Source organism: Triturus cristatus, chromosome 7, assembly GCF_964204655.1.
Source record: "Triturus cristatus chromosome 7, aTriCri1.1, whole genome shotgun sequence".
Taxonomy (NCBI): Eukaryota; Metazoa; Chordata; class Amphibia; order Caudata; family Salamandridae; genus Triturus; species Triturus cristatus.
Window position 1 is genome coordinate 1804843974 of NC_140590.1, and position 12815 is coordinate 1804856788.

Consider the following 12815-nt stretch of genomic DNA (forward strand, 5'->3'; position numbering starts at 1 on the left):
AGGTGTGGTAGACACAAGGGATCTTCAGCTATAACACCTGGCTTAAGTGAAGAGGTCTGGCTGAGGCATTTTAAACCTTTTTTTAGCGTTCCAATTAGCGATAATGTGGTCGAACCATCACCAATCCTGACTAGGATATTGCCCCAAATGATTAACGAAGTAAGGGTGCCTGATTTACCACTTTGCACTTCACATGAAATTCAGGCTGCCCTAATGAGTCTTTCTTCTGGTAAAGCCCCTGGCTTAGATAGGATCCCGGGGGACCCATATATTAGTGAACCGCTGGTCTGGGTACCATTCCTACTGATATATTTTAACGCAATCCTCTCCGGTATGGCTATTCCACACACTTGGAAGGGGGCAGAAATATACCTATCCACAAGAAGGCCTCTCCATTAGATCCAGCAAATTATCGGGCTATCAGTCTTATAGATGTTCTTCAAAAAGTGTTCGCTCGAATTTTATTAACTAGGCTTGAAAGCTGGATGGAAGAATTTCACATCCTATCGCCCTTTCAAGCAGGCTTTCGCCCTAGGGTTTCCACAACCGATCAACTGTTTAGGCTACAGCTGGTACACTGGAAGACGGTCTTATTGGGGAAGGGCTCTCTCTACCTGATCTTGGTGGATCTTAGATCCGCCTTTGATCTGGTCCAGAGGGATAAGCTCTGGTTAATTTTGCTTGAGATAGGTGCTCCCCCATACCTTTGTGACCTCTTCAGGCATTTCCATTCAGGAACGTTTGTGAGGGTTCGTTATGGTAAGAATGGTGAGCTTTCTGCCCTCTTTCCGGTAGATAGGGGTGTCAGACAGGGGTGTGTGTTGGCCCCCACCCTATTTACCCTATTTATCAACGGTTTGATTTCACACCTCTTGTGGGTAAAGGATCTTGGTTCTCCGATGATTCTAGCAGCACGCAGAATACCAGCCCTAATGTTCACTGACGACACCCTTTTGCTTTCAAAATCCCCAATGGGTGCTTAGCGTACTTTGGAGGCCTTTTGCTCGTTCTGCCGCTCTAGAAATTTGGAGATAAATCTCTCTAAAACTAAATTTATGGTTTTTAATTCTAAACCATCAATTTACCCCCACCCACACTTGGAGGGATGTTTTCCTGAAAGAGTTTCTACTTTTGAATATTTGGGAGTCACTTTGAATGATAGAATGGAGTGGGACTCTCATATGGTCAAGGCTAACCTTAAGTTGATTCAATCAACAGGTGGAATTTTAAAGGTTTTTAATTAATGTTCTTACAAACCCCTGGGCCCCCCTGTGGAAATATACACGGCCCAGGCTAGGGGAGCGGCATTATACGGCGTAGAGCTTTGGGGCCATGTTAACGCCAGCCTTATGTCCGTCACTGAAAATAATTTCATTAGGCATCTTCTTAATCTCCCTAAGAGCACTCCTTTGATCCCTCCTAGACTGGATTTGGGATTGGTCCCCATCCAGGAAACCATTTTTCATCGACCCCTGTTATATTGGAGGAGACTCTGGTCTACACCAGAGCTGATAAGCTACAAGGAGGAGTTAGCCGATTTATTGTCTATTAGGGGTTCGGGTAACATCTTGTGGCTTAAACACGTCAAACAACTCTGCTACGATATACACAGGGAAGATTTGTGGACTTCACCTGAAACATCTTGTCCTCTGATTAGTAAGAGGGCTTTGGGGGTTATTCTTAAACAACACCATCTGAATCTCCGTGATCTGAATTCTAGCTTGGGCAGGCTGTCTCTCCTCTTTTTGGAGGTGAAAGACCATTATCTTTTTGAAAAATTCCTGGATGACATCCAGCCCTCGCTAGCAAAAAAACTTTATCTCCAATTCAGACACGGATCTCTACCACTCTGGGCTCTGTCAAATAAATGGTTGCCCTCTTCTTCTAGGTGGTACCCCTGCCCTGGTTGTGTTCTTGTGAATGAGACTGACTTGCATGTTTTGCTTTTTTGTCCCTCTTACACCAGGGCACGATCTAAATGGATCATTTCTCTGTGCAAATTAAGAGGTCTTAGGGACTATAGGGAAGTTTTCAGACTCTTAAAATATGATACGACCCCTGTGTTTGTATTTGCCACTTCGAGATTCCTCCTCTCTATGTGGTATGTACGGAATGCAATAATTAAGGCGAATGACGTCTAGCATTATGATGTTTCGCTTGATATTATTGTTCCCAATTTGGCCATTGATTGTTTTACTGTGCTATCTTTTTAGTATATTTTATTTCCTTTTAATGTATTATGGTATAATATGATCCATGCATTTTTATTAATGTGCAATATGTATTATATATTTGTGCGTTTATGATTTGCAACTGAAATAAAGCTTTATGAATGAATGAAATAACTAATATACACACTTATGTAGTTAGTGACCAACTGATGCAGCATGTTATACAACAATAGAGACAGTGATGCACACATTCACATAGTTTAGTTACTAATCCATGCATTAAGTGAGACACTTTTAATTACTCACTTAAACAGACAGTCAGACAGCAACTAAATCCTCCATCCAGACAGTTACATATCCACTCAATCTTCAATACTGATTGGTATATATCTAATACATATTTAAATTTCAAACTAAACGACATTCACTGGATGATGTCATCAGTGATGTCATCAGTGATGTCATTTGAGATGTCATCAGTGATGTCATCAGTGATGTCACTGATCATGTAATTAATGATGTAATATGTGACATCATTAGCAGTGCATTGAGGGCGTGCGAGTTATAGTTAGCAGAACTAACTATAACAGAGGAATTTCTGTGGTGTTGTACGAGTGAAATGTCCGGCTAACTATAAAACCCTGAAACCTATGTTTTTTTCTGTGAATATATCATGGTGGCGGTATACAGACGACATTTTTGTCATTTGGAAGGGTACTGAACAAGAGGCACTTGGTTTTGTTAATGACATTAATGATAATGATTTGAATCTGGAATTTTCAGCGGAAGCGAGTACCAGTGTTGTAAACTTCCTAGATGTAACAGTTAATTTGAAAGACGGAAATTTGGAGACTAGTCTGTTTCGCAAAAGTACATCAGGGAATACGGTGTTACATGCAGAGAGTTTCCACCCGCAACACACAATAAATAGTATACCATATGGGGAATTTCTGCGCATCCACAGAGCATGTAGTACCATAGCAGTGCGCGACAAACATCAGTTGGATGCCAAAAATAGGCTATTAGCGTGAGGCTATGAGGAAAAATGTTTGATTAAAGCAATGATGAAAGCGAATCTTAGTCATAGAAATGACCTATTGGTTTCTAGAAATACAATAAATCAGGAAACTCTAGCATCCACCAATAATATCCCTGACAACGATTCCAATGAAAGTGAACCCTCTGTCTGTCCTCTCCACACTCACCCCACATGTGCCCTTCCTTGCCGACATGTCACGTGTATAACCTTAACATTTCTATCCTGACAGGAGCCCCATCCGCTGTCACCACTTCAACTCCACACTATCAATTCTCACCTGTGCATGCCTTCCTGATTTCGTGATTTTTTTACAAGGTGCCCGCCCTCACCGCCTGCCCCTCACCTGTCTCTTGTCTGCCACAGCACACAACTCGTTACTCAGGGGACTGCTACTTTGACCCTTGACCACCCAGAATTCCTTACAGCTGCGGGGGGTATCGGCGGACCGGCACAGCGGACGGGACTGCGAGGCCCAGGGTGCACGTCTACAACCTCCGTGAGCACACCTGGAGCCTCTTCCCTGCCCCGCCTTCGCTAAGCCCACGCCTCGCGGCCCCCGCTTCGCGGGCGCCGCTCGGAGGCTTTGAGTATTTATTGCCTGCTCCTGGAGGAGCACGTTGGGACTGCTACTTTGACCCTTGACCACCCAGGATTCCTTACAGCTGCGGGGGGTATCGGCGGACCGGCACAGCGGACAGGACTGCGAGGCCCAGGGTGCACGTCTACAACCTCCGTGAGCACACCTGGAGCCTCTTCCCTGCCCCGCCTCCCACACGCCCCCTCTCCTATAGCAAGGGCCAAGCAATCACGCGCTAGCGGTACGCGCGCGGTCGCAGCTCGGACGAAGACCGGACAAAGAGCGGGCCGTTTGAGGCCGTTAGAGGACGGGAGAGATCGGGCCTGGGCCATTCCCCCTGGACCTCCCAACCTATCAGTGGACGTAGAGGGTCGTTACTGGCACGTGCCTGCAGGGATGCCACCAATTGAAACCAGAAGCAAAAGCGCCATGGCTGGCGCATCCTCTTCCACTTCCAAGGGTACACTGGACAAATATTTTGTGAAAGCTGGGTCGTTGCTAATAGAGGACATCACGCTACTGGAAAGACGAATATCCCAAGAGCTGGACTGGGTGCGGAGATCGTCCATGGGTCCCTTGGCCCAGGCAAAATCTCCTGTGGTAAGCTCTGAACTGATTGTGTTGGACACAGGGGGGGATGGCATGAACAATCTCACTGGGTCCCCGGATATATTAAATTGTACCTCACAGTCACGTCGAAAGGATCCTAGTGATTGTATTGATTTTAGCATGTTAACCCTCCCGCCTGCTCAACCCCACCCTAAATCCATTAATTTAAGTCCCGTGACTGATAAGGATAATTCCAACTCTAAAGCCGCTAAAGTGAATAAGCGAAAGGGGATTAGGGAAGGAGCTATCCCTAAAAAGAGCGGAGGATCTAAGACCAGGGGGGTGCGCACATTAACTACCACAAAACCTTGCACTAGCTCGTCAACAAGAAGCTCCGATTTGAACGACAGGGAAATGCTACAAAAGGGCAGAGCTGGGCACACCAGCTCTAATGTAATAGGGGAGACAAACAACCAACCCGATTTAAATCCACGTGAACCTGCTGAAGAGGACATCACCCTAGCTGACATTGGTATCCTTATTAGGAAACTCCTTAGCCCACTTGAGGAAAGGCTAATAAAAATGGAAGCTAGGTTAGTGGCTATTGAGAAATCGACAGTCCAACTAGCTGATAGTTTGAAACCAGCCAACAAGGGTGGAGCAAAGGGTCCTAATAGGGTTACAAAAATAGGTCTCCCTCAGCCCAACAATCGGGCCAAAAGCCCCGCACACACAACACAGCAGGCACTACCCACCCTGCCAACAAATATTAATACAAAACCGAGGGCAGACGCGCAAAAAAACCACACAGACCAGTTTAATCATCCATCCTCCCCTCCAATTAGGGTTGACCGAAGCGGGCAAAGCAACCCCGCCCCTAGTGACTTATTGAATAATGTGGAGCCAATGGGAGAGGGAGCGAAGAAGAGGCCAAACCCTGGACTAATAAATCTACTTCCAGAGGCAGCCCCATATACCGTTGTACTGGTAGGAGTGCCAGAATTGAATGCTTCCACTAAAGAATCCACTGCTTCCCTTAAAAATAAGGTGATCAATTGGTTATGCACCTATAGACCGCTTCCTGAAGGTATTTCCAGCCCCGTACTCATGGTACGAAGGGTCTCGTGGTTGGGCAGTCTAACCAAATCTATTAACGGTGACTGCGTTATAGTCAATTTTAAAGACCCAAGGACAGTCCGTTATATTAATGGATGGGCTGCAAACGAAGAGGGAACGACCATTCAATCCCTACCCCTCTCCTTCTTCTACCCCCCACGAATACACGATAGGGAAGGTGAGACTTGGGGGACTCAGATGCAAAGAGAGGCTGGGTGGGGAGCCCAAAATATAAGGGGAATCTTCCACCACCCTAGTAGACAACATCAAGGGCATCCCGATCCCAACATAGTCCACTCTTACCCAGAGAGATTGGGAGGGGGTCCATCCAGAGGGTGGAGAGCATCACCCAACCCTCGAAGAGAGGAGTCAGCCCATCACATCCCCAACATGGTTGAAGAAGGCTGGGAAATTTACCATGGGAAAGGAGGCAATTGGGGTGCAGGAGAGTATAATTATCCTTCCCGGAGGCCCCATCACCAATTCCATCTTCCAACTTGGAATAGCTACAGTACTTTAGACATGGTCGATTGACTGCCCGCAGACCCCAGCGGGAAGTCTAATCCTGTAGCACAGGAGATTGAGGATGAAATAAACCAAGAATTAGAGTACCCCACCGACCTGGAACACCATGTCCCCCTGAGCAACGCCACCAGCAATACATCTCAGGATGCAAAGGGACAAACAAGTATCCCCCTATCGCACAGAGAGACCATGACTAACAACAATGGGAATGCTTGTACCCTCAATATCTCCCGGAGTGATAGATCCCTGCCACTCAAAATATTATCGTGGAATGTGGCGGGTCTGGGAAACAAGTCCGATTGTAATGAATGGACTGAATATATTGACACCAAAGACCTTTGTATGTTCCAGGAAACCTGGGAGAGAGAGGAACATGAGAGGCAGGGTTTCGCAGTATTTTCTATCCCCGCTAAATGGGGTGGTAGGGGGCGCCCATCGGGTGGTCTTGAAACATGGGTTGCTGCCCATTTGGGATGCAAAGCAACACACTTCCCTGTGGCTTCAGATGATATACTAGTGGTCTTATTGGAATGGTCCTACCACTGCAGACTAGCGGTGGTGAATGTCTATTCGAGACCGGTTGCCACCTCGCAGGAATCCCCTACCATTGACAAGCTCACAGATCTTTTAGCTGAACTACCCTCTGGGTTCCCATTCATAGTGGGTGGGGATTTGAACTCACACTACGAACCCCTACCTGGTCTCCTAGATGGGGCAAGTCTAGAGGAAGAGGCAAGATGGCAAGTTCCACCGATCAAATCCATTTCCCCAAAAGCCTGGAGCCCGCTGGCAGTACAGATTACTGCCCTAACCCTGAGACATGGAGTTAGGGCTTGTAACGGGCGCGCCAAGTCTGATATCCCGAGTAAACCCACATTTAATCGGAAGGGCAGGGAATCAAGACTTGATTACATTTTAGTGCAACTCTCCTCATGGTCACATGTCGTTGATTTTAAGGTCACCGACAGAGAAGACAGCGACCATAACGCCCTAGAATTGGACTTTCTCCTCCCCGGCCGGGGTCGTGGGGAAGCAGAACATCACAAGATATACCCTGACCTGGTTGTAGAAAATAACAGGAGAAGAATTAAGTGGGAAAAATTAGTAACATGTGCAGACAAACTACCTCGGCTTTATAATAGCCTCATTCCCACTTTGGAAAAAATGGCGCTCTTGGGTGCTGAACCTAGTACAGGGGCTAATAACAATCAAATATGGCTACTCCATGAAAAACTTGTAAAGACCCTATCTTCGGAGCTATTTAATAATGGTCCTAGGAGGGGCAGAGGAAGGAACCAGCCCACTTGGTATAATGTGGCGTGCCGTAGGGCAAGGAAGGATCTCTTGTCGAGTATCAAGAACCGCAACAGCAGGTCGGAGATACAAAACAAGAGACGTGAATATAAGAAACTAATTACTAATGCCAAACTCGAGTGGGACCAGAACAAATGGGAGCAAATTGCCAGTGCTCTAGCCTCCATGGACTCGCGGAAGTTCTGGAGAATTGTCAACTCTGGCTCCGAGGAACTTGTATCGGCTATAGAGCCAAATATTTCTTCAAAAGCCTGGCAGGAGCACTTTCAGTCATTGTATTCAGAGGTGCCAGGCAACGGTAGCAACAATACTATCCCGCAGGTCCATAATTGCAAGGAAGGGGATCCATTTACTATAAGGGAACTCCAGCTTGCAATAACAGGCTTGTCAGCGGGAAAGGCACCTGGTTTGGACGGTCTCCCAGGTGACCTTTTCAAGCAAGAGCCAGACATATGGGCCCCTTATTTTATGGTGTTGTTTAATGCGATTTTAAAGGGCATGGAAATACCTTGTACTTGGCTGGGCGCAGAGGTGGTCCCGATCTTTAAAAAAGGCTCGCCCCTGCTCCCATCCAACTACAGACCCATTAGCTTGATAGATGTGTCGCAAAAGCTTTTTGGGAGGGTTATTCTTGACCGTCTGCAGAATTGGATAGAGGAGACCGCTGCTATGAGCCCTTATCAGGCTGGGTTCAGGAAGGGGGTATCCACCATTGATCAAATTTTCCGCCTTAGTCTTATTTATTGGAGGACCGCGCTTTTGGAAGGGGGCAGCCTGTACACGGTATTCGTGGATCTAAGGGCCGCCTTCGACCTGGTGCCTAGATCAAAACTTTGGAATGTCCTGGGTGACATGGGAGTCCCGCAAGACATCCTAGCCATACTGATTAAATTACATCAGAACAATTTTGCGCAGGTCAGGTGTGGCAGGATGGGAGGCTTAACAGAAAGATTCCCCGTTGATAGGGGGGTGAGACAGGGATGTGTATTAGCACCCACCCTGTTCTGCCTCTTTGTCAACGGGGTAATCGCCCACTTGTCCAGGATAAAAGATATTGACGCTCCTAAATTAAACGGCAGCAGGGTGCCCGCTGTAATGTTTGCAGACGACACCCTGCTGCTCTCCAAATCCCCCATGGGAATTCAAAGGATAGTGGACGGGTTTTTGGAATTTTGTATTGAGAGGGGTTTAGAAATTAACGCCTCTAAAACAAAGTTCATGATTTTGAATCCAACACCTTCAACACGTCCAAACCCTCTCTTAGGTAAGGTGAGACTGGAGAGGGTTTCAACATTTGAATATTTGGGGGTTACCCTGAATGAGAAAATGACATGGGGGACTCATTTGGCTAGGGCAAATCTGAAACTATCGCAGAAGACGGGGGGAATTCTAAGAATGGTGGGTAAATCTATATATCGCCCACTGGGCCCTATGATACAGATCTATAAATCTCAAGCTCGGGGTTCAATCGTATATGGGGCGGAGCTTTGGGGCCATGTATCTGCAGATAATTTAACAACAACTGAGAACAGGTTTCTCAGGCAGTTAGTGGCCCTTCCTTCGAGCACCCCATTGGTGCCCCTGAGATTGGACCTAGGTCTAAGGCCAATCGCCGAGGAGCTAGGACTGAAGCCCCTGGCCCTTTGGCGAAGAATATGGAGTAGCCAAGACCTCGAAGATTACAGAAAAGAGCTCCAAGAGTTCATGGCCTTACCAATCATTTCTAACATTCCATGGTTAAAATATATAAGGAGTACATGTGAAAGTCTAGGTCTTTCCGAACTTTGGATCGACCCTTCTAACTCATGTAAGAGGATCTCTAGAAAGGCACTTTCGCAATCATATTATCAGTTGAAACTGACAAATAGTATAGCCAATACACGGATGGGATCTTTAACCTATACATTTATACAACTGAAAGACTCCTACAAAATGGAAAGTGTACTGGACGGAATGGGTCCCGTGCTGGCAAGAAAGTTATACCTACAATGGAGATACGGATCTCTCCCACTGAGGGCCTTTACGAGTTCTTGGTCTAGGTCCCCGGGGGTAGAGCTGTGTCCTGCCTGCACATACCCTCATGAGAATGATTTACATGTGACTCTCTTCTGTAAAGCATACCAAAGAGCGAGGAAATACTGGCTTTTACCTATTCTCAAAAACATGGGCTTTAGGAACTATTTACAGGCGTTTAGAATTCTCAAAACTGATCTGTCACCCCCGATCGTTTTTGCACTATCAAAGTATCTGATGGCAATGTGGTATGTTCGATCTCGCATTTTAAAAACAGGGGTCTCTGTTTAAAGTTTAAAGTATAACTCACTGGTGTATTTTTTAAAGATTTTTTTTAATGTCTTCTTTTAAATGATCTGAATCATGAAACTTTTTAAGGTAATTGATTGACTGAACTTGTCTAAAACATTGTTAATGTTTAAAGTTCTCTTTTTATGCTCTTTTATCTTTGATGGCCCAAGTGGCCGAGAATAAAGATTGAATAACGGATAACGTTACTCAGTTACGAAATGAGACTCATCACTACCTACAGTAGTCAGGCCAAAAAAATTAAAAACATTATCTGTAAGGAGTGGCCCATTGTGCTAACATATCCTACCCTGAAGGCAGTGCTTCCCAACAATCCAACTGTCACATACAGGCGAGTGTTTTCTATGAGGGACGAACTGGTATCCAGTAGTCCGGAAATATTTGTTAGTGGTACCTGGCTAACCCCCGCAAAAGGATTTTTTAAATGCTCCTCCTGTAGAGCGTGTAAATTTGGAACTAATACTAACCAATATACCACACCTTTCAGTGACAGTCCTAGATGCCTAAAAGGACACTATACATGTCGCACTGACCATGTGGTATATGTATTGCAATGCACATGCAAACTCAAATATGTTGGGAGTACAAAACTGCAAGCATACAATAGAATCTTGCAGCATTTACGAGCCATAGTTAACTCTGATTATACGTACCCGGTAGCTAGGCATTTTAAAGCTTGCCATAACAACAATCTGAGCTGCTTCAGCTATTTCATTATAGACTCAGTACCCAAACTAAAGAGAGAAGGGAACCGGGAAAAAGTTTTGAGGCAATTGGAATGCAAGTACATATTGGAGTTGGATTCATGTATTTCAGGAGGATTGAATAATGGGGAGGATTTACACCATTTTTTATGAATGCATATGGTAGTCACATTACATAGAAGGACATTACATAACTTAGCTGGATATGCAAGTTAGGTTCTCTTTCTGTCACACATATACTCAAAAATGCACATATACTTGATGTTGTCCTCAGTTTTCGTGTAAAGTGTAAGAATATGTGACCTTTATATATTGAAACATTCTTTTTTACTACATTACATATTATTGAACATAGATAAGGGTAATTAAGTAACTTAGCTTCCTCTGGGCTAATATGTATACAAATTTGATTTTTGTAGTTTGTCTTTTTATTGCATTACATTATTTATGTGTGTCGTCCAGTGCGTTTTTTAGGACATTAAGTGGCTGTGTATATTTTTAACATCTATCCAGATAGGGTTTAAGTGTAATTCCAGGTTTTTGTTTTACGGTGATTAATAGGTCTCAATTTAATAATTTGCAATTTTTGCACATTATTTTGTAGATTTGAACATTTTGCTGTATTTACACAGATATCATAAACGTTGCTAGATTTGCACATCATTTTTGCAGATTTGCACATTTTGCTGTATTTGCACAGATATTATTATCTTGCTAGATTTGCGTTATTTGCACAGTATTGTTGAGGAGTGTTTTCACATGTATGGGATTAATTTCTACCCAATGCATTTGTTGTATTATAATGCAGTGCAGGCACCTTATTTGCATCTTAGCTATAGGTTCAATATAGTACGATGCGCAAAGCATTATGCATTTTATGAATGTCAATCATATTTTCAACCTGGACTGGAACAAACTGATAAGTGTATACACTTTAAATTATATTACATTTCTGGATATGTTGGACATACATGTTGATGGGATTGGTCCCTGTGATATTAAAAGATTGTCAACCATAGCCGGGTGATAGTATTTTCTTTATGTCTATACGCAATTGGATGCACGGCACCTTTAAAAAGTCACGTTCAGTTCAAGCTAACCATGTGACCAAGACCGCTGTGTCGGTTGAAATGCATCAGAACCGAATTATGTTTGTGGGGTAATAAATCGAGCACTTATTTTTTTGCACCAGCATATATGTGTCCGTATCTTTTGGTAGTACCGGCTGGTACTACGGAAGGAGGATTTGATATATATATATATATATATATTCACTGAAAAAACCATCGGTTTCAGGGGCGTTTTAGTTAGCTGGACTTTTCACTCGTACAAAACCATTGAAATGCCCCCATTATAGTTAGTTCAGCTAACTATAACTTGCGCGCCAGCAATGCACTGCTGATGACGTCACATATTGCATCACTCATGACATGGTCAGTGACATCACTCATGACATCACTCATTTGCATCAAACTTATGGTTAGTGCTCTAAAAAACTAAAATGAGGACATATTTTCTGGGTTTTCAAATAGCGACAAAGAACTTTTAAATTATTTGTAAATCTTTATGTTTTTTTATCCAGTTGACCACTTGATTAAATGTTGCACATAGGGGAGAGGATATGGCGTCACTTCTAGAGCTGCAGACTTTGCAACTGGGGAACCAGGTTGGATTTTCTGCTTCAGCTCAACATTCTGTGATTCTGGTCAAATCACTTGATCTCCCCATGTCTACAACCAAAATTAATTTGATCTTATGTGATGTAACCAATGCTTATGCAAAGCACTCCAATACCTGACAAGTCTGCACTATATAAAACTGCAAATACACAAAAAATAAGTGTTTTGCACACTTCTGTCATTGGGCTACATCTGGGTGATATTTGTGCTGCATTTGGGCTCTTTTGTCTCTGGTGGCCATCTTGGGAGGTTTATTTGTTATGACGTTTCCTAATTTCCCCATGTACTGCAGTTTCCTCAATAGGAAATGCTTTCAGTTTTTTACTTTGATTCTATCAAGAAGGTATTCAGATGTGTCACACATTTGCCATACATTCTAAATGTTAGCACCCTAGTTGCTCATTAGATCACTGTAGTAAAGCTACTGCTCACCGGGGAAGTCTGCTGCTGGTATTCAAAGTGCATGTTTCAGTCTGCATGTCAGAATTTCTTTATGAAATAGAAGAGGATTGAGAAGACAAAATGTGCCCTAATTTTTCTTTCTGCAGCACTAATCATAATTTCTATGGCAAAATGAACCCCCTCATTTTGCTCCTTTGTAAATTAAATGTTTTAAGTGTTACCACTTTATTTCAATCAAGATGGCTTCAGGTGTGCCATACTTTTGTCATAAGTAGGACTGTTAGCGCTCTAGTTATTCTTTAGAACACTCTGGGAAGCTGCAGCAGAACACAAAGGAATCAACTGACAGTGTCTGCCCTTGTAGGATGTACATGTTTTACTGAGAATGTCAGACTTCATTCTCACATAACTGAGAAA